We start from the raw sequence: 26,697 nt of genomic DNA on the forward strand, positions 1-26,697 counted from the left end.
CATGAAGATACTGACTTCCTTTGTCTTTTATGTGAGAACTGTGTTCATTCACTTCATACATCAAGAGCTGAATTAGGCACGAAAAAAAAGTTTCGTCCCGGAGTCATAATGTGCTATGCTAATCAAAACCTAGGACTGAATATTAGAAATGCTCCTTTTCCTATGCTGCAAGCAAATCATTTAATGAGTTATCCATTTTTATTCCAACAGCCTCCTCATTGCAAACATTTAAGAATCGTGTTCGCCAACATCAATCTCTCATTTGATATGAACCCTTTTCACTAGCTATGCATTATTCAGATATCCATTTTCTCCGCTCATTTTATATTCTTTCTTATGTGTCTAATGATCTTACCAACGGATTGTTCTTTAGTTGTACCATATCTAAGTTCGTTTTGTTCTTATTTTTTATTGTGTGCACATGTAATACTTTAGCGCAGGGCTCCCTTGTAAAGCAGATCTTTGTGGCACTGAATGGGACTACCGTGATTTTAAAGAAGACTTACTAAATAAATAAAGTAAAAAAAACACGAACAAACAAACATGAAACAAAACACAAACACACACACATACACACAAACATAACCGGGAGAAATATTGTAGGAAACTGTAATAGCCTCCGATGTTTAAAGCGTAAAAAATCGAAATGGTGTAAAGGAAGTATTGAAGAAGGACTCTTCAAATCATGTGTGACTGAAGACTGAATTCAGTCGTATAATTTACATACACTATGGACTTGATAATCTTTCTGGGTTCGCTCAGTTTACGGATGTAAACATTATGAGGTGTTGTAACTCGATCAAGATCCTAATCCAGGCGTATTTACACGTTATCTGCATAGAACTGATATAAGGATGACTCTGTAACGCACAAAGTATTACCAGTCTCGATCATGTTTGTTTGTTTGTTTTTTTAAATGTCATCTTAACAAACTCAGCTTTATTGCGTCAAATGTGCATGTGGGTGAAAGCGATGTGTCAAGTAGTTTTATTTTTGATGGACTGATTAGCTGCACCATACAACAACCATACACTCTTTGAATATTATTTTTCCTTTATCTGCCACACTATGACCGTGTTCCCCATATCCTCTCTCGTGTGTCTCAGTTGTTTAGGTAAAGAAATTATGAAAAGAACGTGATTGAGCAAGTCACTGTTAATACAGTGAAAACAGGAAGTCGTATTAGATTTTGACCAGTGCCAAGTTCTGCTCATGTCTCAAGAGTTCTGCTCATGTCTGCAGATTCCCTTAACTTATATCTCTTTGCACCAGTTTGTGATGAAATCATTAGACGTTGATTCAGTTCCAGGAGAAACAATGATAAATACATAAACAGTTGTTATTATGACTGACTATGTCAGTTTTTCTGCTTGGTATACTATTAACTATTGTATATTACAAATTAAAACATAACTTGTTGGCTTCAACATTTTAGACATAACTAGCAAAATCATAGCAGATATGTTAACCAAACAAACAAGCGTAATCAGTTCTCGTCATAATCATGGATTATTTGTAAAAATACGTGACAGGCACAATAGTCAGTAGCGCTCGTAAAGTGTGTCGAAATCGTTTCGTACGCTTACCAAGTACAGGCTGCACTTCCGGGTTCAGTATTGCCTCTTTCTGTCTGGTTCCGAATCAAATTTAGACGTGAGATCACATTAAAATCTGTTGTTCAGCCTGTAGGAATGTGTGAACCCATGTAAGATTGCATGTGGTCTTACTTTTTACTGGACCCCAGCAAAATCCTGAGAGTTTGTTTGAGGACAGAGAGACACATTGCGTAATGCGCACAAAATGGCCGGGCGATTCGTGCAACTTTCAGAGGGGTGTTTGTATTTTTTGCGAACTTTCACCCTGATCGCTGCCAGGATGTTGGTTTTCCCCACATCTCAAACACGCACTGAAAATCACAGGGCATAATGACTAACCATGCATTACCATAGTATTGTCGAGGGAATACGTATACTCTCCATCTAAAAAGCATTCTGTGGAATGTATATAATAATGTTTATTTATTTATAGTTTTCATTTTTTCATACGTAAAATGTTCGTTTATCCGAAAACGAGAACAAGGTGCGTACAAACGAACTTTCGGAATTTTGAAACTTATCTTTATTTCGGATTTGACGAACCCCAGAATTATATTGAACTATAACCAATGATTTCACAAATTTGTTATCATGCGACACAGAAGACGGTTCTTGGGTATGGTCCTTCTCTCTCTCTGTCTTTAATAACTACATTCACATTAGACACGGTCAGACTGGCAAAAGATCGAGAAGATTAAGGGTGGTATTCTGAAAATCTTCCTAAGTTTCTTCCTAAGTTTCTTCCTAAGTCAGAAACTTAGGAAGTGCCTAGGAAAGACAAAATTGGTATTCTGAAATTTCTTCCTAGGCACTTCTTAATGCAAATTAGGCCATCCTTATCCCCGCCCACGTCCTTTCCTAAGCCAATACGAAATGCCGTATCATAAGGAACTAACCAATAACAATCGTACATTACTATGACGTAGGGTCAAATACACGAGTGCGCGGCATGTCCCCTTTCTCACGCTCATTTTGCGCATCAAAGTACATGTGCGCGCAATGACTGACAAGCGCGCCTATCACGATGCTTGCAGTTTGCTTTTCTTAACAACGTACTTAGGACAGGGGTGGAGCTTTCCTAAATATTTTCCTAAAATTCCTTCCTAAGTGCATTCTAGAATACCAACTTCTTCCTAAGTCAGAAATTTGCATATTCCCGCCCCCTTCCTAAGTTTCTTCCTCAGTCTAGTTAGGAAGAAACTTAGGAAGATTTTCAGAATACCACTTAGGAAAAAATCCTGACTTAGGAAGAAATGTCTTCCTAGGAAGGATTTCAGAATACCACCCTAAGATTGCATTTTGTCGTGCGGTCAGCCAAACTTCTCGATCTTTGGATCGAGAAGTTTGAGTCATTAGCCGGGTTCACACGTACAAAATAGCGGGATGACGATCGCGATGCACATCCCGAGTTTTTTTGCGAGCGTTCACACGTACCAAATTAGCGGGATAGCGATCGCGATCGGTATCCCGCTAATTTGGCGAGCGTCCACACGCACTGAATTATCCCGCTAATTGCCGATAGAGATAACAGCAAAGCCTGCAAACTGGGTCACACAGCGCCCTTCTCTATCACTGCCTGCGCGCACTTACCTTGTCCATTGTCTTTTACGCGTCAGTGGTGTGTTTCGCGCGCTGTTGTTGAATTGTGCTCCAAAGAGGTGAAAGACCTCTTCGCAGAGGCCTCGCTGTTGTGATGTGCGCATTGCATGATGGGATGTAAAAACTCGAGATTCTAATCCCGACCGTTCACACGTACCAGCGCGGGGCCAATTATCCCGCTAATTGACGAACCAGCGCAAGATTTCTTGGGATTAGCATCGCGATGCTTATCCCGCTAATTTTCGGGTTTTTTCTGTCCACACGTGCAAAAAACTCGGGATGACGATCGCGATGCAAATCTCGAGATTTGTATCCCACTAATTGGTGTACGTGTGAACCCGGCTAATGGTGCACGCGAGCAAGAAAGAAGAAAGAGCGCGCCTTCTGAGATGGCTAGTGATTGTGACGTAACAATGCACGCCTGTACATGACAATGGCTCGCGCATCGGAAACACTGCCCGCAAGCAGGTGGTGGACTGGTCACGTCACAAAGATCGCGAAGTTTTAGTTTCTCGCGGTCAGACTGGCAAAAGATCGAGAAGTTTAAGATCGCGATCTTTAAGATCTCAAAGTTTTGCCAGTGTGAACGCAAACTTCCCGCGAAACTTCTCGATCTGTTTGCGGGCGGTGCCTCCGAAGGGCGAGGCCATAGTCATGTACAGATGTCCATTGTTACGTCACAATCACTAGCTATCGGACCTTGCACTCTTGCTTGCGCGCGTACCAAGGGCCCAAACTTCGAGATCTTGAAATTCTCGATCTTTTGCCGGTGTGACCACGCCTATGAAAAACATGCAGAAGACTTCAAATATGCCTGCCTGACTGAACATGAATGTATAATATGCACATTATGCTTATTCTGCTTTTGTACAGGGGGTAGGTTAAAAAACACACACGATGAATTTCATTCAGTTAATTCAACCATGACTTCTTCTTTTTTTTTCAGTTTACTGCAGGTTTGGTGAAATGTTGACATATTCTCAAGGGAGTGTCAGGGAGTTTATTTAATGAAGCAGATATTCATTAATTTGATCAAGTTGATCAAATTTGATATAATTTTTCGATATAGAGAATGCTCTGCAAAAAAAGAAAAAGGGACTATATATATATTAAAAAAGAAGGTGATTTAGCAGCACACGTTTTTGTGTAAAGAGGCAGATATGGATTGGCTTGATTAAGTTGATCAAGATGGATTTTTCTGAGAGTCATGAAGAATTTCATGTCATTTCTCTTATACATGGATGATCTGAAAAAAACAAAAACAATCCAGAATATGTTATACTGTATGTTGGGAAAAATGATTTGACAGCACAAGAAAGGAGAAAACAGCTGCCTATTTTTGTTTATAATAATATCGTTGTTAACATGGACCTGATGTTGAATGAAATTGAAATAAAGAATATCATAAAATAAAAAGTGGTTGTGGTTGTGTAAGCGTGTGTGTGTGCGTGTGCGTATGCGTGTGTGTGTGTGTGTGTGTGTGTGTGTGTGTGTGTGTGTGTCTCATGCATGAAGGACGTTTGGTGTGATACTTGACTGTATGAACACCAGGGAAAATCACGGCCTCTTGATGCTTTGAAAATGACGCATAAAGAAAAGAAGATGATTTCATTCATTTCCAGCTCATAGAAACAACGCGACGATACTGCAAAGACACGATTTGACTTTATTTTTTAAAATATATTGCTTTATATTTCCTTCTCTTTCTAGTGTCTGCCCCCTTCCCCCCCCCCCCCCCCCCCCCCCCCATCGCTCTCTCTCTCTCCCGATACTGAAAGTTATTTTGCACCTGCAACAAACTCCTTGTGTATTTTGAATGATGGTCACCACCTGGCTGAATACTCACATTATTATAATCGAATCTCAACAAACGACTGCTTCGGAATCGTTTCGCTCTCTCTCTCTCTCTTTCTTTCTCTTTCTGTCAATCCATTTATTCATACATCTATCTATATTTCTCTCATATAGCCTGTCAGTGACTCTTATTCCTTTTGAAAACAGTATATCCCAGGGCTCTCAGAAGAACTTTGATTTCTCACACACCTTTCGTCGTAATGCCGCGTCTTGGGGGAGTTAACAAGAGTGCGCTCGTATGGAATTCGTAGATATAACAAGGGACAAAAAATTACAGTCAAAGATTCTACAATCTCTGTTTCTGTTTCTTTGTGTGTGTGTGCGTGTGTGTGTGTGTGTGTTTTTGACAATCTCAAGCTTCGGGAAGACACTACAACGACAAGACGAAAAGAAAAAGCGAGCTAAATCGATCACAGATTTTTGTATGGATTCGTGAGTTGGCAAGCAACTGCCAATTCTATTCTAGAACGAGAAACACAATATTCGAAGAGTTTAAACGCAAAAAAAAAAAACAAACTGATGTATTCATTTTCATCAACTCGAGTTATTTGAGATTGGAGATGTTGAAAAGCAAAGGAACTAATCGAGTTGTAAGTGATAATTCTTATAATTGTATTCAAATATATTTTTGTTATGTAACTCGTGCAGTTTCATTGAATATATCTGAATTTCTCTCTATTTATTCTGATGATGACTTAGTATACAAACCGTATATCAAAAATACCTTTAACTGTCTTTGCATTTTAATTCTGCATTTTATTGTCACTATATTTGAAAGTAGCAGTGAAAAGGAAACCGTCATTCGTAAAACATTTCTAGGAATTCCCAAATATAATGATCTAAGTAACTGTATAAATCGAAAATAACTTATCCGAATATCATTATGACGCTGATGAGCATTAAGCAATGAACAGTATACGTCAACTTACTTTTACTTCTTAATCAAGACTGTTGTGTCATCATGATTATGCCTCACGAAATGTTGTACCACTTATTATCTTCTTGAAACTGAAATTAACGAAATTTGATTTCACTCCAAACATATCATAGAAGCAAGACGCATGATGTAGGTCCTATCTACAGAGCTGTAATGTTTGCATGCGTCGTGGTGTATTGCTCCCTGTATTATACGGAGTGACGTAGTTATAGATATACTTAGATGCAATAGACAGGAACTTCATTCGATTGTAGTTGGAGGGTTTGTGATCTTTATTAGCGAATCTTTCTGATATGATACATGAATGTACAATCAGTTGCATAGTTCACAAGGTTCAGTTGTATTAGGTGAGGGTGCGAGGTGTTGTGATTTTTCTACTTGGAAAGTGGTCAACAATGTGTATGTGAGATGGTTGGTCAAGAGGTAGAGGTTGGTCAGTTATGGCCGTAGAATGTGTGCTGGTTTAGAGTGAGAGGAAAGACTGGACATAGGTGGGGTGCGTTTATGGTAGAATCACAATGTTCAGTGGTCAGTGGAGATTACACCAGGGCCCTGTTTCATAAAAGCTTTTCGTAAAGTTACCCACGACTTTACGAACGACTTAAATATGGCAAGCTAAGTGGTTTCCTAATCATTGTTATTTCACTTAGCTAAAGTTGAAATTTGAAGATGATAATGATTATTCTTACATTTTAACACATGTTTTAAGTTGAAGGTGTATTTTTGCTCCAATGTAGTCTAGATGAAATATTGACATACAGTCGTACTTTGTTAAAACGTAAGGGGGGAAAAGAGCATGCATATTGGCACTTCATATTCCAGTCGTTCGTAAAGTCATGCGTAACTTTACGAACAGCTTTATGAAAAAAAAGGACCCAAATCCATGATGTATCCATCCTGTGCTGATGTTATCGAACTGTCACGTGATCAGGGCGAAGAGGGGGCATTTCACTGATGAAGCCCGTAGCGTTGACAGCTGTAAATATTTCGTATCGAGATCAAAAGTTTAACGCCAATTTCAAGCATAATATAGTGGACTGACTGGTATACGGCATTGTTTATGGGGGAAAAGGGGGATGGCTCCCTTTAACAAGGACAGATTGAAGGTTGATGAAAAGGTGCAAGTTCCCCTCTTTTTTTTTTCCAGAATAAAGCATCCCTAGTGGAACTCATTTTGTTCAGCAATGGGTTTCCGCATAACGCACCTGTAACAACAGAACTAAGGAGGGAGGGGGGAGGGGGGGGGGGGGGGGGTGGTAAAACGAAAGCGTCTCCGGGATACGTATCTTGAAACAAACGCACACAATAAAGCCTGACCTTATAACATTTCGGTACACTGTCAGAAAGAAGCATTTCCGTTCCTCTAACTGCACAAATTATATCACATAAAGCTATTTGGGTGAAACCAAATAATTGTCGTGTCCGGCGTTCACTGGATCAAAATAACACATCGCCTTTTTCCTCAAACAACAGCAACAAAAACAACAACATGGGACAAAGACGAGTTCGTTTTGTTTGTGAGTATTTTATCTGTTCATTTCTTACATCATAAAAATGACTTACATTTGTTCGTTCAAAAGTATTTATACATATGTATAACTAAATAAACGTACTGTGTTATCTCAATATTTTGCTACATTCTCACAAACGGAAATATACGCACACAGTCACACACACACAAACACACGAGTTCTTGCTTTCTAAAAATATAATATAATATGTCTATGAAATGTCGCACTGTGCGATGCAGTATTAACGTATGATGGAGTGGTTCGGCTCTCCATTTATTATTAGTCGCAGAGAGTGTACTGCCCGAGGACTCGTTTTTCCGCGACTGAATAAACCTAATAGCGTAAGGTAATCTCAGAGACAGCATAAGAAAATAGCGTGTTGTCAGGCGAGGCGGAATGTACCGAAATGTACGATGTAACGCGACGAACATGGCTATGACAACAATATCATGGAACCTGAGGGCCTTACAGGTTTGACAGGATATTGGATAAGGATCGATGCCTCACATGAACATTTTGTGTGTGTGTGTGGGGGGGGGGGGGTTGAGGTGTTGGGAGGGGAGGGGAGGGGAGGGGAAAACAGTGGCACGCCAGAACAAGAGCATTATTTTTTTAGTTCTTTAATTTTTGGTTTAGATTTAAGAAGCATTATTAATGTTTATATATCATATAAAAAGTTGTCTTTATCCAGTGTCTAGCTCATGATCTTGAGTGCACCAGATTATAATGATATAATATAATATAATATAATATAATATAATATAATATAATATAATATAATATAATATAATAATAATATAATATAATATAATATTTTATAATGATGCACAATGAATATAATAAATAGTCCATGTGAATGAGGGGAGATTATGATGGGAAAGTATGCTTGCATTATTTTTATCATTTATTTTATTCATCTGGAATATGATGTATTGTGAATATAGTACATGACGTAGCATGAACTTTTTGCTACGAAAAAAAGAAGAAGAAAGTATTGCTGCAATTTATATTGGACGACCGCGCAACATAACAAAATCAGTGCATCACATTTGCCAATTCAGATAAGTACGCATTATCACGAATGCACCACTTACCATTTTCCTCTCGTTTAAAAATGTATTGATCATATTATATGATAGATGTATCAATTACTTTTAAATGTATACATTTAAGCTATTTACTACTAGTATATCTATTATGATTATATTATAATATATTAGATGTAACATAATTATGTTTCGACATAAGTTATTATCATTAGAAAGGAACACACTAAGATATTGAGGTTATAATACATTGTGAAACAATGGATTTGTCATAATCGTGTGTCCCTTTGTGGATGTGCAGTGCAGTGAGGTAAGAATGGAGTAACACACTGGCAGATTTGAAGCACGGTTTCGAACTTGAGGCAAATTTGGCCATTTGCTATTCAGGGCAAGACAAGTGGGAGCACTTGAGCTTGGGTATCACTGCGCCGGATCCTCTCCGGTGTGGCTGGCCGGCGTTGCCCGCTCGTGCGGCATCGTCACTGAAATACAGCTACGTATGAGACACCTAACCAGCGTTCGGCTTGATTTTTTGTTTTGTGTGTTAATTTGCTTCTTGTTTTGTTTTGCCTTCCCCCCCCCCCTTTTCCTTTTTTTTTGGGGGGGGGGGGGGTGTTAAAGCAATAGGATTGGGGATAAGGTTAAATAAGAGGGGGTTAAGGAGACTTGTTTAATTCTCTATACATTGCAAATTCGAACCGACATTGACTAAAGGGCTGCACAGATTTTCTCTCTTTTTTTCCCCCACTTCCCTAGGGGAGAGGGTGCCTCGGCCCCTTGTTGAGGTCGCGCTATGCATTATGGATGTCGTCGTAGTGAAATCACACGATGAATTCCGTCTATTGCTCCCTCTCTACCTCCCCCCCCCCCTCCATCTCTCTCTCTCCTCTCCCTATCTCTCTCTCCCTCTCTCCATCTCTCTCTCTCTTTCTGTCATTCTTTCTTTCTCTTCCCATTTCTCTCTTTCCTCCTCATGATCTCTGTCATTCTCTCCCCCCCCCCCCCGCTCTCTCTCTCTCTCTAGATAGGCGACCCTTGAATTCTTCAAGTATTCCTGGTAACTTGTAAAGGCGGAATAAATTCTGCTATTGATTATGTCATTGTAAAAAGTAGGGTAAACAAGTATACGGAGTACAGGATGAGCGAGGAGTGAAATATCTTTTTTTTTGGGGGGGGGGCTGGCTGGTATAGGGCTAAATGAAAGGGAATGCGATATCGCTGTTGAATACGGAATGGTGCCATTGAGTGGTTTTGAGAATGATGCTCGACGTAGTGGTCGGAAGCGTGCATGATTATTTTCGAGCATACTTCGTACTCTCACATTAGAAATGCATATGAAGATATTTTGTTCATACGACCTCCGGCTTTGATCCATTCCTGCAACTTGCATTCCTAAGATTCTATATTTGGGATTTGGTTTCCATTCATCTCTGTCTTTTAGGTCAGTAGCTATTTGTATCAGCCTCGAGAAAACCTCGTGCATAACATAACCTTTTATATATTGTCCTGAACGCTACATGTGGATGTAACAATGCATTATGCTTTATTTGATGGTGTCTCTAGATCAACGTGCATGTACGTACCTTTGCCAAAGTCGAGTTATCAAATAAATGCAATTAAAATCATGGTTGTTGTTACCACAGTCAAGATCTAAGTACTCTTCATGGATAGAAACCCTGCTGCAATGAACTTAGTGTCCCACTGTGTTCACGGTGTGTTCATATAGTCGACTATGTGAAAACGCTCGAATGTATCAGTGTGAAGATGAGTTCACACTGTGGTGTGGTTTTCACAGAGTGTTCATACATGTATGGTGATGTTCAGTTTCACACTATGAATTGATGCTTTACACTGTGTTCACAATGCTTAAACGCTCGAATTTTACAGTGTGAGAGATTTTACACGGTGTTCACAATGTGTTCACATAGTGTTTCACACTGTGCTTCACGCTGTGTGACACTGTGACACCAGTGAACTCTATGTCAAACATCATCATCAACCGACATCAGCATCACTACTACACTGAGCAAAAAAAAAGAAACTTAGCAATATTTCGAGGTCATATTTTTCATAGAAGATTTTTGATGAAAATCAATTTACTATGTATTATATTAAAGGTAATTCAATTGGCTATTATGCTAATAGGTTATTTAAAAAGAAAACCTCACGCATGGGTGAGCACATTCGTTTTTCTCCTCCAAGGTACAAAATTTAAAATCGCAAAAATTGACATGTTCTCTTTCATTTGTAAATGCCCTTCACGATAACATTGACAACAAAAGACCAGTTTTAACACAATGAGAGACATGAATGAAATAGCAAACATAAGTTTTCATTCTCTTTATCTCTTTAAAACCTCTAAGAAAAGCAAAGTGGGAAACTAAAGGGGTAATAAGAATTTTCTGTGAAGTCAAACTTCAAATGACATAGGGAATAATAAGTATAAAGATGATTAAATGAGCAGAATTTCTTTATTTATTTCTTTTAATCTAGTGATTTAAGAATTTATGAGACAAATTCAAGAACCAAACATTATTTACAATTTCCTAATTTGAAAAAAGCTCAAATTTCTACCATTTTTCTTAATTATTACTTCTTCTCTTATTTCATTTTAATTTAAATTTGACATAATATTTTTTATTTTGCTCCATTATTTTTAGCCTTCATTGATCATTTGGGCTTTAAAGATATCATAGAGATCAGATGTTTATTTTTGTGACTTTTTTCATGTTTCGTTTTGTGTGAAATTTGTTGTCTGTTCTTATTGTTCTATGGGAGAGCACATACGCATGAATGACAACTTGTTCAGTTTTGCAATTTTTACTTTTGTGCCCTGGAAGAGAAAAACAAAAGTGTTCACTCATGCGTAAAGTTTCCCTTTTTGGCGACCTAACAGGTTGATAGCCAATTTTGAATTACCTTTAATATGGTATATAACTGGTTAGCGTTCAGCCAAATATTCTGTTTTTTGCTGAGTGTATGATGAACATCATAAATGATTATATTAATCACTTCTATAATCTGCCAACAACCAGCCTAATTATTGTAAAAAGACCGAGTCCCAAACTTCCATGATTAAAAATCAAATTGCTTACGGAAATACAAAATATAACACTAGCCTTATTTTTTTCCATTTTCCATTCAGAGATATATAGCATTGATCTCAATGGCAATCGCAGCGGTATAAAATCTTGTGCTACTAGGGTGATTTCGAGAACCAAAACGGGGAATTATCACTATTACCTTGTTACTGATGGAAAGTGAAGCAAATAGTTAGGTTTCTCCCCATCTCTTACTCTAATGAGTTTCAGTGAACCCTTCTAAATCATTAGGCTGCTTAGAAGACATTTTATCAAGGTGAACGAACGCCAGGTAAACGACGTCGGAACGTGAATGGACGAGATTATGTCATGAATGCCAATACTCTCTACTGAAATGCAATATCATCGTAGAGGGAGCCCTTTCCTCTGCCGATGCGGGTGTGTGTGTGTGTGTGTTTTCTCAAACAAGAAAGACCACTGTACAGTCCATTATTTACACGCAATGAATTATTAATAGTCATTGTTTGATACTTAACTGCTATTGTACGTGGGAAATGACGATATAGACTTTTTAGGTTACACCATGCGGTGGTTAGTGTGAGGACGTTTAAATCGCAAAAGAATTGTTTGGTATGACCTCTGTCAGCTGTCTGTGCAAGCAATAAAACAATGCGATAAATAAGTGCATATCACTGTTGGGTCCGTGGTCACATGATAGTTATCGCAAGTAACTTTGAAGTCTAAGTTTAAATTCATAGTGATATTTCAATGAAGCCAAAACCTTGTGTCCAATTACTTTCGTGAAGCTTTAGCTGTAGAAAGTTTTGAAGCCACTTTCTCAATTAAAAACCTACCAAACAGCAAAAACAATAATAAAAAGGACCGTACTGAAATTAGGAACATGTCACAAATAACGAAATTCGATTTGATGAATTTGAATAATCTGTCATTTAATATTTCATTTTTCTTTTCATTACCACTTTTCTTTAATGTCACAGCTTCGGAATTCCTCAATAAATGTGAAGTGAGATATGTAACTCAAGTGATGGTAGTGATTTAATACATTTCTTTCAATTTCAAAACTTTTTATATGTTTCAAACCAAGAGAAGGAGGTTATTTCAGTCACAGTCAAAATAAGACAAAGTTTATAGACTGACCAAATCGACACAAGGGTCCGAATTCACGGAAGTGGCACACCTGGCGCCTCATGATCTTTCTCCATCGATGGTTTAAACCATGGACAAGATTGTACCACCTCCGTGAATTCGGCGGGGCCAGGTTAATTGTTTGTGTCCATGCATGTCATGGAATCCGTTCCTGCCAGAGAAAAACCACAACTTGTAAATACTGCCCTCTTGCGTTCGATGTAAAATTTTGCTCTGAGTACTGCAAAGTTCTTATTCCCCAAGTGTTCCTGGTTTATGTGTTGCTTGAATGTTACCTATGTTCCCAGTTTGTCTTAGCCAGTTTTGCCACTTTAGCCAAAGTAGCCAGTTGCATATCAAAAGCCTTGCCTCCAGTCGACTTTCGAGCCGTCTGCTTGCCGCGGGCCAAGAATGTCCCCTGTAGTTTACATTTATTTTCTTTCTGTTTTTTATTGAGTTAATCTTATTTCCAAACCTTACAATGTTAAGCAACTTGGCAAGTTGGTCTTGGTTACCTTTGAGGGGGATTTACCTCCACAAAAGAGAATTCAGCGCGACGAAAAAGCAAGCCAAATCCAAAATAAAGTCCAGCGACTAATATTGAAAGAGGGGAATTCCAGACGATTGTCATAATTTCACAATATGTATAGTACATAAACCGACAGCTCTGTGTTTAGATTTGGGGAGTTACTCGTGGTCTTTGTGTAGAGAAACCAATACTCTGAAAAACCCAAAACAAATTATACTAAGCAAGGTAGCAGCTTAACCATAAGAATACAAGAAGTAGGAGGCCTACATAGCCATGCAATTCCGTTATTACAGTATACCGCTTGCTTAACAAGGTTATCTGCGTAGAACTTAATGCATGTCTTCTTCTTTTGTTCTGCTTCCATGAGCCCCCATTCAAGCATTTTTACAATTGTGACCGTGCACCTCAAAACGAACATAAAGTCGCACACACTGATTTTGCGTGAGGACTGAAAATAAGTGAAATGGGTCAACCTAGCCCAATTTCGACTTTTTCATATTTTCTGAAAGAGCGGGTCTTCTTTTACATTATGCAAAAATTTGGTATCATAAAACGGGCAGGAAAGTGTGGATTTTTTTAAGTAGTTTATCTCGAACAGTTTTGGTAGAATAGTGTGATTATGTGTGTCTTTACAATCCCTTTTTCATTTCTGAAAAACCTTGTCCACACTCTTCACTTTCAACTCTAATAACTTTTGAAAGGATATTGCTACTGCTTTGAAAGTTGGCATTAATTATGGACAGAATGTGTTAATGACGCATGCCTAATTTCAGTTTAATTTAATAATTCCTTCATTGTTGTTACTCTGGTGGTTTAATTCCTGTTTTTTGTCCCATTCATCGCACAGCCAGCACGGTTTGGTAAAGATTAAGCGCTTGAATAGACACTGTACTTCAGAGCCTCTTTTCTCAGTTCACACTTTTCCTGAGTTTGTGCTTTCTTTTCAATATTTAGATAGGTTAGGAGAGTCCATTTGATTTGAGTTATACATCATTTGAAAGCTTAAGGTCTGCTCTTTCAGAGTATGGTCTTAACTAGAAATTTATGTCTGGCGACTTTTTGTTTGTTTTGAGGTGCAGGGTCACAATTGTTCTATGGCGAAGTCGCCCTTGTGATTTGTTCTAAATTTTGAAAACATTCTTATTCATTGTCCCAATCACTATGAGTTCTGAAACTCTCTACCCACTATTACCAATTTATAGTGTTCAAATGTAAAAGTCTGAAAAAACAACCGAAGTTCTCTATGAAGTGCGGTTCCTCCCTATGTACAAGGTGTCTCTAAGTGATATATCAAATAAAAGAAAATGATATTGATAGCCGGGATTCCGCCAAAAACAGTCATGTCAGTTGAAATCACATGTCATGCAAATCGCAGGGGTTGACGCTATCATTGCTTCGCAAGTCTTCCATGATCTGCAGATTTGTATTAATATTGTCCGCTTTTTACGATAAACTGGAAGAGGCCACTTTGTAACATTTGCTTCAAGTCTTTCTTGAGTACGTGTAACTCGGATGTAATGACTCTTAGAAAAGAACAAGTTATTGATTGTTGATCCCCCAAATTTAGTAAAAACAATTGAAACTTCCATTTCTACTCTTTCAAATAAATTAGATTGTGAAAACGGTATGGAAAAAAACATTCGATGTGTACAATGTATATCTGAGTGCAATGGCGTTATCTGTCATACACAAAGGCAAGCACAATCACAAATACATCATCATACACTCATGGGCTTTTCCTTGTATCATCTGGAGAGATCTATCTGATATCTACTATTAACTAATCAGATTTCCAGGAAATTTGTTCTGTCATGTTAAAATACATGGAAATGGAATGAATAAATAAATAGATGTATAGATATATAATGAATGAATGAATATGTTAATGAATGAATGAATATATTAATAGTTGAATGAATATATCAATGAATGAATGAATGAATAATATATGAATAAATCAATGAATATATTAATGAATGAATGAATAAACGATGAATAGATGACTGCATGAATGAATGAATGAATGAAAGAAAGTACTAATGGGTGGATGGTAAATGCCAAGTTGATTTTTGATGATTATCGACTCGGGCTGTATTCTACGCATTTGTCCCTTTATGGATTTACGATGATTAGAGTCTGTGACACTGATACCAAAAACTTTGAGGGAAAAAAAAAATGTATGATTCACTTGCAATGTTTACCCTATGTCACATGCACACGCATATTTTCACACACACACACACACACACACACACACACACACACACACACACACACACACACACACACACACACACACACACACACACACAAACACACACACAAAACAGGGGCGGATCCAGGAATTCTGTAAAGGGGGGCCGTGACTGATATTTCTGGTGCCACTTCCGGGTTTCATTTCATTGCTTTTCTTTTTATTTCTTTTGTTTTTTACGAAAAATAAAGGGGGGGGGGGCGTGCGCCGGTTGCGCCCCCCTCTGGATCCGCCACTGCAAAACGCACACAACGTGTACACCATTGGGTCTAGGGCTATTGACCCCCTGGGCAATTACCCCGGACCCTTCTCCTGGCCTTAACCCTAATCCTGAACCTAATCCTAACCCTAACCCAAACTCCTAACTCATTAACATAACCCTAACCCTTATCTTTACTCTAACCTTACCACTAACCATTATTCAGCCGGGGGGTAATTGCCCTCTGGGGGTAATTGCCCGGATGCGATACTCATGTATGGAATATAGGGCCTACATAAGTAATTGACGAATATTCGGTTGACTCACTCGCACACACATAACATTATTATTATTGATAATAATAATAATACAGGCGTAGTAATGATAACAAATAAAACGACTAACAGTAAACACAAACTTACATACTTGATTTTTAAGGATAAAGGTATGCAAGAACTCAGTAACCGCTTGATTATGTACGGCCCTGTCAAGTGTAACGCACAACCTAGGTATTCGGCCGCACGCAGACGATAAATCATGCTTGCTCGTTTGGGAAGAACCGGATCGTAATAGTAAATAATTCAGTCTCTTTCATAAAGTTCTCACACAATGGGGATTTGAGGGCATAATTGGGCCCTGCTTGAAAGCACCGTCAACGGCTTTCCATAACTTTTTGCTAGAATTTCATTTCGTCGTTGAAAATAACCACCCAAGCTTGACGTCTGCTACTTTGAATAAGGAAAATGGGGTGATGTTTGTGAATTGGTTATTTCTCACACCTACCCCCCCCCCCCCCTCTCTCTCCCTCTTTTGTCGTTTTTCTGTTTTTCTACAGCTAAAGAATGAGGTAAAAAGCGTATGACAAATGAGCAGTTGTTAAATTGCAATCTGCCGCATTCACAGCCGTGTATCATGACGAGTTCCTTGTGTGGTAGTTGACAAGAATCAGACACACGCAGCGACAGTGGTATATCTCTCCTCCGTTTAGTGTCTGATTGTCGTCAGAGGAGTAGACCGTCTTATACATCTATGTCGTGGTGTCAATGTTGTTCTCTTAATCCTCCAAAAGAAGGTGGCATTCGATAAGACAAATCAAACGGACGCAGTTCTGCAGGGACCTCTCAGCGACGTCACAGTTTACACTAAAGGTAAGACCGTTCAACTCAAGCGGCGTGCAAGTACAGTAGAACCCTTCATACTCCCTGATTCCAGAAGCTGTTTTGCTCAAACTTCCACAAGATTTAGCGATGTGATAGTGTATCAAATCAGGGAGGTCGTTTCACCTCCCTGATCAAATACAGGTAGCTCTCTATCTCTCTCTCTTTCTTCCATATGAAAAAGGTTTTGTTTGCTTCATTTGACAACGTCATCTCAGTTGGGCCTTCCTCTTCTACCCGTTTCTTAATTTTGACTACCAGTTGAGAGCAGTCATGGAGTCAAAAAATCACTCTCCCTACGAAGAAAGAGGAGATCAAGATAGCGGGAGAGATAGAGAGGAGAGGGGGAAGAGAGAAGGTGTTGGTGAGGAGGAAAATGAAGTAAAATGGAAAAAAGGAGGAAAAGAAAGAAAGAAAGAAGAGGTTAGAGAAAGGACAGACAGGAGAGGAAGAAGGAAGGGGGAGGGATGAAGAGGGAATTGGGAAGCAAAAATCCACCAAGCCGACGTGGAATAAGTGAATTAGGCGTCTAGGAAGAATGCCGCTAAGGAAGTTTGATTTCAATCGCTCGATTTTGATCAGGGTAATTGTGCTGAGTTTTCAGCATTCACCTTCCGCTAGAGTGCTATACGATTTCAGCTCCTCTCTTTATACCATCATCTTTTTCGTTTTGTTTACCCACGGTCGAGATCTTGAGCGCGAAACGAATTACTTTTCCAGCCTATTTGACGACCTCAAGAAACCATGAACAATGCTTTCTAAGGACAATTCCATGATCGAAAAGCTTCTATGGTGTATTGCGCTTGAACTTTTCTCTATGAGAAATACAGAGAAAGATAGATTGAGAGAAATTGAGAGAGAAAGAAAGTGATATATATATATATAAAGATAGATTTAGAGAGTGAGAGAGAAAGAGGAAAAAGTTTTGAGATTGAAAGAAATGTATCAAATCACTATCACCACTTTAGTTACATATCTCGCTTCACAGTATTAAGCTCTATCTGGCGTAAACAGTCGGGTTCATGGAAAAGATGAATAAAATGATGAACAGGATGGCAAAAATAACTACTATAATGTCACCTTTATTACAGATTCGCGACACAATGTAATGAAGGTATTCCTTCAGCCAAGCTTTACTAGGGGTTGTTTTGTTTTTGTTTTCACGTTTTTTTCTTTAGTGGCTATTCAACTTTATACTGCTATAATATATCAAATATATTAGAAACACCTTGATTTTGTAAAGTATTCTTATTCATGTTGACTGAAAAGGGTTAGCAAATTGAATCGAACAGCATGGTAGCATATAACGTCAAAATTCAATCTTTGTACATGTTTTACAAGTTTCATAGTGGCACATGTTTTCACTTAATGGAAATGTTTTTACTCTTTTCATATTTACTCTATTCATACAAGTCAACTTAAATGATTTTGCAAGTGATCGATAGAGACATCAACTGACACTCTTTCGTTATTTTACATATTGTCAGTTTTTGTTTTGCTTTGTTTCGTTTTGTTTGTTAGATTGTTTGTTTGGCTGTTTTTTGTTTTTGTGTTTTCTTTGTGTTTTCTTTTTTTTTGCACAGAGGTATTGTATCTCAAACACCACGCTTTGGGTCGATAATGTATCGACTACTCCCACGGGGAAAAAAAAATCTTCCGCAATTGCTAGCTCTTTGCAGCCCTGCAAACAAGGTGAAATAAAGGATGTAAGCCCTACGTTGATCTCTTTGTTATTGATTTTTGTATCTTGTCAAAAACGGGGAGGTGGGGACAATTTCATGTGAAGGTCCATGAGAAACTTTAAGGCGATGATCGAGCTTTATACACCGACTAGACTTTAACTGAAACATTATCATAACCATGAAATGCGAGAGCTTTGGCATGCACCTATACACTTATCATGCTTATTATACTCAGATGTATTGGGAACGTGATTATTTTGAACAATAATGTTATGTTTCAATGGTTATTGCACTTATCGGGTGCATTCTTGAATGTCTCTATAGAGTGATCTATTTCAGTGTTGTTTCCATTGGACCTACTTGTCTATCTGATCTCCATTAACTCAAAACACCAAAACGTCTGTTGAAAATGATAAGGGCTTGAAATTGCCACTAAACCCATAGTGTTCGAGACAACTTAAAGCCCTTCTCATTCTCAAGAGACGAAAATGTTCTTTACCAGAGGGGCCTTACATTCTACAAGCTTTGTCTTTTTAGCGGGTCCCTCCATTTTTCGCACTTAACATATTGTTTACTTCTTTTTGATCGCTATAAAGAAAGAAAAAAAAAACTTTCTTATAGGCTATCGTAGTAAGCATGGTACTCTGGGGAAAAAAGGGGGATTATTTGATTGACTGTTCAACAGCGCATAAAACTTGTCAGGTCAAACATGAAAAGCTGAGCTCCACTGATCTACCGATTAGCAGTGCATGCGTACTCTGACCCGCAAACATTGGATGGCCTCGCTGACACGAGACTGCTTCGGGACGGGTCTCGCTAGTCATAACAACTCGCATTTCTCATCAACATTCATAATATGGTGGAGAAAAATAACCTCCATCTCCTGAGTTGTGGTTGGAAGGGTGTCGAAATGCAAGTAGAAAAATGCGTTGATGTGTGTTCTTTCCTTCGACATGCACATGTGTGTACAAGGAAAAAGAGAGTGACAGGTTGCAATAATGAGTAAACTGCATGAACTGAAAAGGGAATATTCTCACATTTTGTTACAGGGAGTGTTACAAGCGATTTAGCACCTCGTGCGAGTGGGACCCGAACTCGTGGGCGATCCTGACAAAAGGAACAGGCTGGCTTTTATGCCGACCACGCGCGGGCGGGTGGTATCAACTCCATTTCACAGTAAATTCACACCAGAAAATTCAATGTCGAAGGTCGTCCAGAAGTTACAGCTTTAAAAGATGAAGTTTATGTGACAGTACATAATCATCAGGTTAGCAAGCACTCATAACAGAAAAAAGAACAACAACAAAAAGAAAAAAAAAACCAACAGCTTTATATGCGGGCACGGTCATTTCCTATGGTAACATATCACATTGTTGAGACAAAACGAGCTACACTTGGTAACATCTGATTTCCACTTCCTAATACTTAACCACTGTTTCGCTACTGATTTTTCAGCTGTCACATATATCCGTTTTTATCTGTCACTTAGTCAAGTGATCTATTATCATGTGCCGAAACAGTAACCCGCAAGATTCGCCCGTTCCTTGTTAAAACCAAGAAGGTAGGCCTGTACCTATCTCCTGCCCTGGTTAGAACCTTGTAAGTCTTGTGCAAAATCTACGGGCGTGTCAACGTCTTGTGGGGAAAAAAAAAAGGTTTTTTAATGATTGCTTCTGAAAAAAAAAAAATCCAGCAGTGTGCATTCCATCAGTCAGTGTGTGTGTGTGTTATGCATGTATGTGTGTGTTGATGTGTTTGTGTCGGGGGAGGGGAGGGGGCGTTCACATTCACCAATTATATGCCAAAGTTTTGATGATACCAAGGATATCATAGCTCCATGGTCATACACTGGAGTCATTTCAATCGGATGACGTGATTTTGGCAGCCCACGTGACTAAAATTCCTACAATAAATTTCAATGTTAAAGCACAAAGAATATCCGGCTTATAGCCCACCACAACGGTTATTACTGTGTGTGGTGTAAAATGGGTAAACGTGAGTCCCACCTCCGAAGGTTAAGGTCAGGTTATTTATAGATTGATGGCACAGACTAGTGTTTGTGTGGTGGATAGCTTCGCCCACCGATTAAAGAAATGGACAGAGAGGGGAAAAAAAACAGAAAATACGACAAAAAAGTGAACTCGAAATTGTACCCTTGCTGGAAAGCTCATTTAAAGCATTTTTTTTCGCACACATTCCATTCGATTGTTGTCTCAAATTTCTTCTTCACCATCTCCTCTTCAATCTGTTCCTCCTCCTTCTTCCCTTTTCCCGTCTTCCTCCTCTCCGACTCTTCTTTTCCTTTTTCTTTTTCTTCTTTTTCTTTTTCTTTTTCTTCTTCTTCTTCTTCTTCTTCTTCTTCTTCTTCTTCTTCTTCTTCTTCTTTTTCTTCTTCGTCATTCTCGTTTCCTCTTTTTTTTTTGTGGCACTTCCGTCTTCTGCTTTTTATCTGTCTCCCCTTCTAATTCGTCTGTTACCTTCGACAAAATTTTTAGGAGTAACGCTTGGCGATCACCCGACATAGAAAATCCATGTGGAGGTATGTTTTTAAGTATCGAGGGTGATTGGAGCAATGAATAGAAAAAGTGAAATAGTTCCCTCTAATATATTTTGAAGTTTATTTTACACCATGATCTTGCACCATTTCATGTATCGAAATATCATCTGGGAAACTGTGCTAAATCTCTTTTAAACCGTATTTATATCTTACAACAACGTGCAATAATAATCATCACCCAATCACAGTCAAAAACCCACACAGAGCCCTTGTTTTAAAAAAAATTTTGATCAGTGTATGAAACAAAATTTCTTACCTGTACTTCCATTAACTATATACTATATTAATAATATCTTGCCTTTTTTGACAATTTATTGTTTCACTGAACACTGCTGAAAACGATACGAGAGTTGCAAATTACAGTACTAGTCAAAGTAATAAGTAAATAGGTCTATATTTTCCATTTCATCAATACAATGTTTCTAGACGTACTGTAAGATGCACTAGCCCTCTTTAATGGATGACTTACCAGCTATGTGATATCAAATGCACCGTTAGCATGGTTAGTCTTTTGTCCTTTAAAAGGAAGTATAAACAGTTTCTCCCGAATCAGTAACTTCGCTTGACACAAGCATGAATAAGATAAAGATAAATTTTGCCCAATCGCGCGTATATCGCATGTTTTGTCATCTATATTGTCCAATGTAGTCTCTAATGTTTTATTATGTAACATTAATCTGAATTGTTACTTAATTCATCTGACAGGAATAGGCCCTTGAAATTCCTTTAGACCTATTGTTGATTCGTCCACTTTTAGTATTATATTTATTGTATATCCTCCGTTTTATTTAATTTCCAACACATGATTACTGATTTTGAATATTATATGCACATGATACAACAATGCAATGAAAAAAACTATGATCAATGATATAATTTTGTAATGTCAAGGCAAGTAAAAAAAAGAAAAAGGTTGGAAATTTTGCATTATGTAAGCTACAAATTTATAAATCTTATAATTTTCACTTACTATGTGGAAAATGTAATGAATTGAATGTCAGGACATGGATTGATTTTGCGCTAGATTCGGGTATGCATCCGCTACGCGCACGTGAGTGAATTACGCATTATCAGATACCATGTTTATAAATTACTAACAGGAAACGGGCACAGGGAGGTTTGAAAAGAAGAGGACATTTAATCTTCCCCATATCAACATTATCAATAATGGAGAGGCGTTTGATGGCCCCCTTTGGGAATGGATTGACCCATGCGAGGGGAAATGAGTTTACAGTTCTGAAGGTTGATAGTCCGCAAGTGTACCTATTTAGCTAGTCTCCCTTCAAGACAATTTAAGTGCGATGATCATCTCTAAACTGCACATAGTGAAGCAGTTTCAGCAATGTTAATGTTTTTTGCATTTACGTGTACATGAATACATGTTGCAGATGTATGGACTTGTATGTAATGTACCATCGGGTTGTGTATTTGGTTATAAACATGTTTGAGCGCCTTGAGCACCTTTTAGTGGACATGTTACGCGTTATAAATGTCTCTATTATTTTCATTTATTACCATACATACTGAATATTCTCAACACTTAATTACCAAGTATAAAAAGAGATACGTATTCTATATATTCATATCACGCTGTTTTGCTACTGTTAAAGAAGAATATTTATACACACCCCCGACGAAAATTATTCCACACAATGGTTTACCAAGCCAAAGTTTTCGACGACCAAAAATACGAGACCATGCCAGGTCAATGCATTGTGTATGGGTCAAAGCTATCTAGGTCAGTCCCTCCGTCCGCTACATTGGCCTTGACCAATAGGCACGTGGTGCTGGTCAGTTATCGATTTTTTTTTCTTCATTCATTTTTAATCGTCTGGGATTGTAAAACTGGGAAAACGTGCACTGACCTTGATGCTGTGATGTGGCGAGACTTACAGAAGAATTTACACCGGTATGACTGGAAAAATCGCACGAAAGTAATTATCTCCTCCTTAAATATCAATGGACAGGTTTCGTTCCTGCGTGTTGAGGCGCACTGAAAGCAAAATATGGAGCTACTATGCAAAGTTTTGCCAGAGGAGTACGTGGGATTTTGTGTCTGGAATATGACGGCTTGAACGTGTTGCGTTTTGTAGAATGATACATAATGAAATGAACTCTTCTACATGAGTTTTGTTTTTCCTTCCTATGTAGACATGGTATAGCCTACTTTCTCGTGACCTCGTTATTGTCATTCGAATTTCCGTTTGTTTGAGTTCCAACTTTGCTCTCATTTTGGATTTTTGTTATTGCCCGTCCATAGAGCTTTTTTCGTTGATATGACGGCGAAAGGCTCGTTTGGAGTTGTATATGATACGATCAACACCCGCATAATTCTACACCTCGCAAGAGACGCTCACACGAGGACTATTCAGACGTTCATTTTTCATTTTACGCGGAATAAAAACATAAGTTCAACAAACTTTTGAGAGATGGAGCGTGCACAGAGTATTAAGTATTTCAAGGAGTATTCACAAGGATCCAAAGACCCCATTAAAAGGGGTATCACTTTATGGCAATGTTGACTGAAACTACGTTCGGTATAGTGGTGCTTTTACGATGTCTAGTTTTTTTATCTATATCTCTATATCTTTCTATATCCGTGTGCTACCTGCGGATTTTGTCATCGTCAAAAATATCCGACTGGCAGATATGTTTATATGCTTACAATTTTCCCTACTACTAATGTGCTGGAATATTTTCAGGCGTCACCACTCCTTGCAAGTTGTTTGCAGGTATTTCTTTAAAAACATGTGGTGTTCATCCAGTTCTAGATTTACAGAAAAACACACTGAGATAAATATTAAAAGACCCCAAAGTTCTGGTGTAGTTTCGCTACAGAAGTCATCATTTCTTTAAATTTACAACTGTGCATTTCACTGCATATCGTATATTGTGAAAAGATTTAAAGGACAAGTTCACCTTCATAAACATAAGGATTGAGAAAATGCAACAATATTAGTAGAACACATCAGTGAGAGTTTGAGGAAAATTGGACAATCGATGCAAAAGTTATGAATTTTTAAAATTTTTGTGTTGGAACCGCTGGATGAGGAGACTACTACAGCTTGTGAGTCATATGCGTACAACAGGATAAAGAAAATGTAAAGAAAATTCAACATATTTTCACTTTTTTCGCATAATAAAAGAGCACTTGACTTGTCTCTTTCTAAAAGCAGGGGGAATAATATTACCCCTAACATATGTCGGTAACGAGTCAAGGGAATATGTACTTTTTTCAAAAGATGGAATTTTGTGAAATTCTCTTTATATTTTCCTTATATTGTTGTACGCATGTGACATCTAAGTTATTCATACACTGCAGTAGTCTTCTCATCCAGCGGTTACTACACAAAAACTTCAAAAATTCATAACTTTTGAACGGGTTGTCCGATTTTCCTCAACCTTTCAAAGACGTGTTCTCCTAATATTGCTACATTCTCTCAATCCTTATGTTTATGAGGGTGAACTTGTCCATTAACTAGTTAAGTACATTAAATCTGAACAAATTGAGAACAAAATTTATCAAAAACTGCCCTTTTAGAATGAAACATCTTCTAAAATGTGTAATCTGATTTTGTATCGATATGATATGTATTATGATTAGTTTTTTTAGGGGGGGAGGGGAGAAAGTTGATAAATTTTGGATTTATTGTGTTGTTTGGTATATTGTTATTATTTTTTTTTTTGTACGGGGATGAACCATTTTATATGAAATTATATTGTAATACGGTGTTTTATTAAGAGATGCCGGATAAGTTTTGGTATTTCGTGAAATTAGATAAGGTTAAAAGTTATGAGGTTAATGTATGTTATAATATTGTAAATTATGATTATACAGATGGACATGTAGGTGAGATATTGATTGATATATAATGATGATGCAGGAAAGGTAATGAATATATTTTTGAGTTGATCCATTGGGAAAAAAAAATCTGATATAAAATATGTGGATAGTTTTTGCATAGTTGTAAATGTCGGGTTAATGTATTATGTTGTTATGGTGTATAATGATGATATTGTATGTGAATATGAGTTAGTTTCAGTCGCATTCTGCGATATGTGGTGTGCCTGCATATAGTATTTAATGGTTATCTTGTTGTGATATCCAATGTACAAAGAATTTCCAGTGTGGACAATAAAGTAATCAATAATATTACGAATTTTACGAACCAGTACTGAATCTATTATAGTAAGAACGAAAGACATCTGGAAAAGACTCAACTTGAAAATATCTATATAACTCGGGTGTCTAGGTGTCCATTGATTATTACGTCAGTAACTGAATATGTCGATACATGCATGGATCATGCAATGTCACAAAATTTTGTTTCTTTTTCCTTCTATTCCCTTCACTTCAAAATATTTTTCACCCTCATCAAACCATACATCTAGAACGCTGATTTTATTGGAAGGAAGACAAGAATTTAAAATATTGTGCGGAGGTCATAAACATCGCTCTTGCATTGAATTAATTCATGCAATAACACAATCGAAGTCACGCCTAAATATAGATGAATTCTCTTCAGCAAGAATAACTTGTCTCATAAAGTTATACAGGGAGGAGGGAGAGCTATTCGCTGAGTTATATATGCCAGTTTGAATGATATATAGACGTTTTACTAGATGTATATGCTGCACCGGTTTTCAAGCTTTCAAAACCAAGAGAATCCGAGCATCCTAAGGAATTGATATAATATGATAAGTCTCAAATACTCGGCAGTACTTCACTCATCACGTTACTATCAAATTTACTCACTGTAAGTTAATGAAGAAGTTGCCATGATAGTCAGTGTAGAGTTATTTTCCTCGTAACCAGCCCTCATTTATACGTCTCCACTTGGACTTACATATTGTGATATTTTCTAAGGCAGCACGGAATATTACACTAATCAAGCAGTTCATGTTTGGCGTCGCGGCGCAAACTCGTTCCACGGAATGGGTCGCTCTCTCATGGCAAAGTTGTCATTCGAGTTTGATTTGTGTCCTCCCCCCCCCCCTTCACTTCTTCATAACAATGTCTATTTCGTCTCGCCGGCAAAAGCTATTAACTTTAATGTTCATGTAGTGATTTCATCATTTATTCATGATATAATTTCTTCTCCTCCCTCCCTCTCTTTCTTATGTTGTACTGCTTTATAGTTTCGATATCTGTTCGTATCCAATGTCTATAAGCTCATTTTCTCCATCTTTGCTGATTCCTATTCCTGCATGTTGAGTGTTATTCCAGAGAGGTGTTCGTTTCACCTCCCTGGTTATTCCCTTTCTTGAATATAACTAAAGGTCGCTCTTCAGACACTGAGAGCCTGCTCTTATATATAGATTTTTCCCCATATATTACTATATTTCTTTGACTTCATTAAGTCGTATAAGGCAAAGGAACACCTATACTACCAGCATAAATTACGAGTGGTATAAGGGGGGCACAAATGGACAACCCTGGAATAATTGTGTCATGCTTTTTCCCTTTTAACTGCAAAATATTGCAGGGTATAGGCCTATGGAGAAAATACGCGTCTAGCTCTTCTGAGTGTACCTTAAGAGTAGGCCTAAACATTGTTGCATATGTTTTTTTTTTCTTATCAAATGTATG

At 37.9% G+C, this 26,697-nt stretch overlaps 1 protein-coding gene across 1 annotated transcript in view; it reads left to right on the forward strand.

Annotated features, from left to right (window-relative positions):
- The window catches only part of LOC139739062 (histamine H2 receptor-like), a 132,362-nt gene that overhangs the window by 85,815 nt on the left and 19,850 nt on the right, over positions 1 to 26,697 (forward strand). The window lies entirely within an intron of this gene.

The sequence above is a fragment of the Diadema antillarum genome, unplaced genomic scaffold (genome assembly GCF_040938485.1).
Source record: "Diadema antillarum isolate AM-2024a unplaced genomic scaffold, OU_Dant_1.0 seq00000781_RagTag, whole genome shotgun sequence".
Classification (NCBI taxonomy): domain Eukaryota; kingdom Metazoa; phylum Echinodermata; class Echinoidea; order Diadematoida; family Diadematidae; genus Diadema; species Diadema antillarum.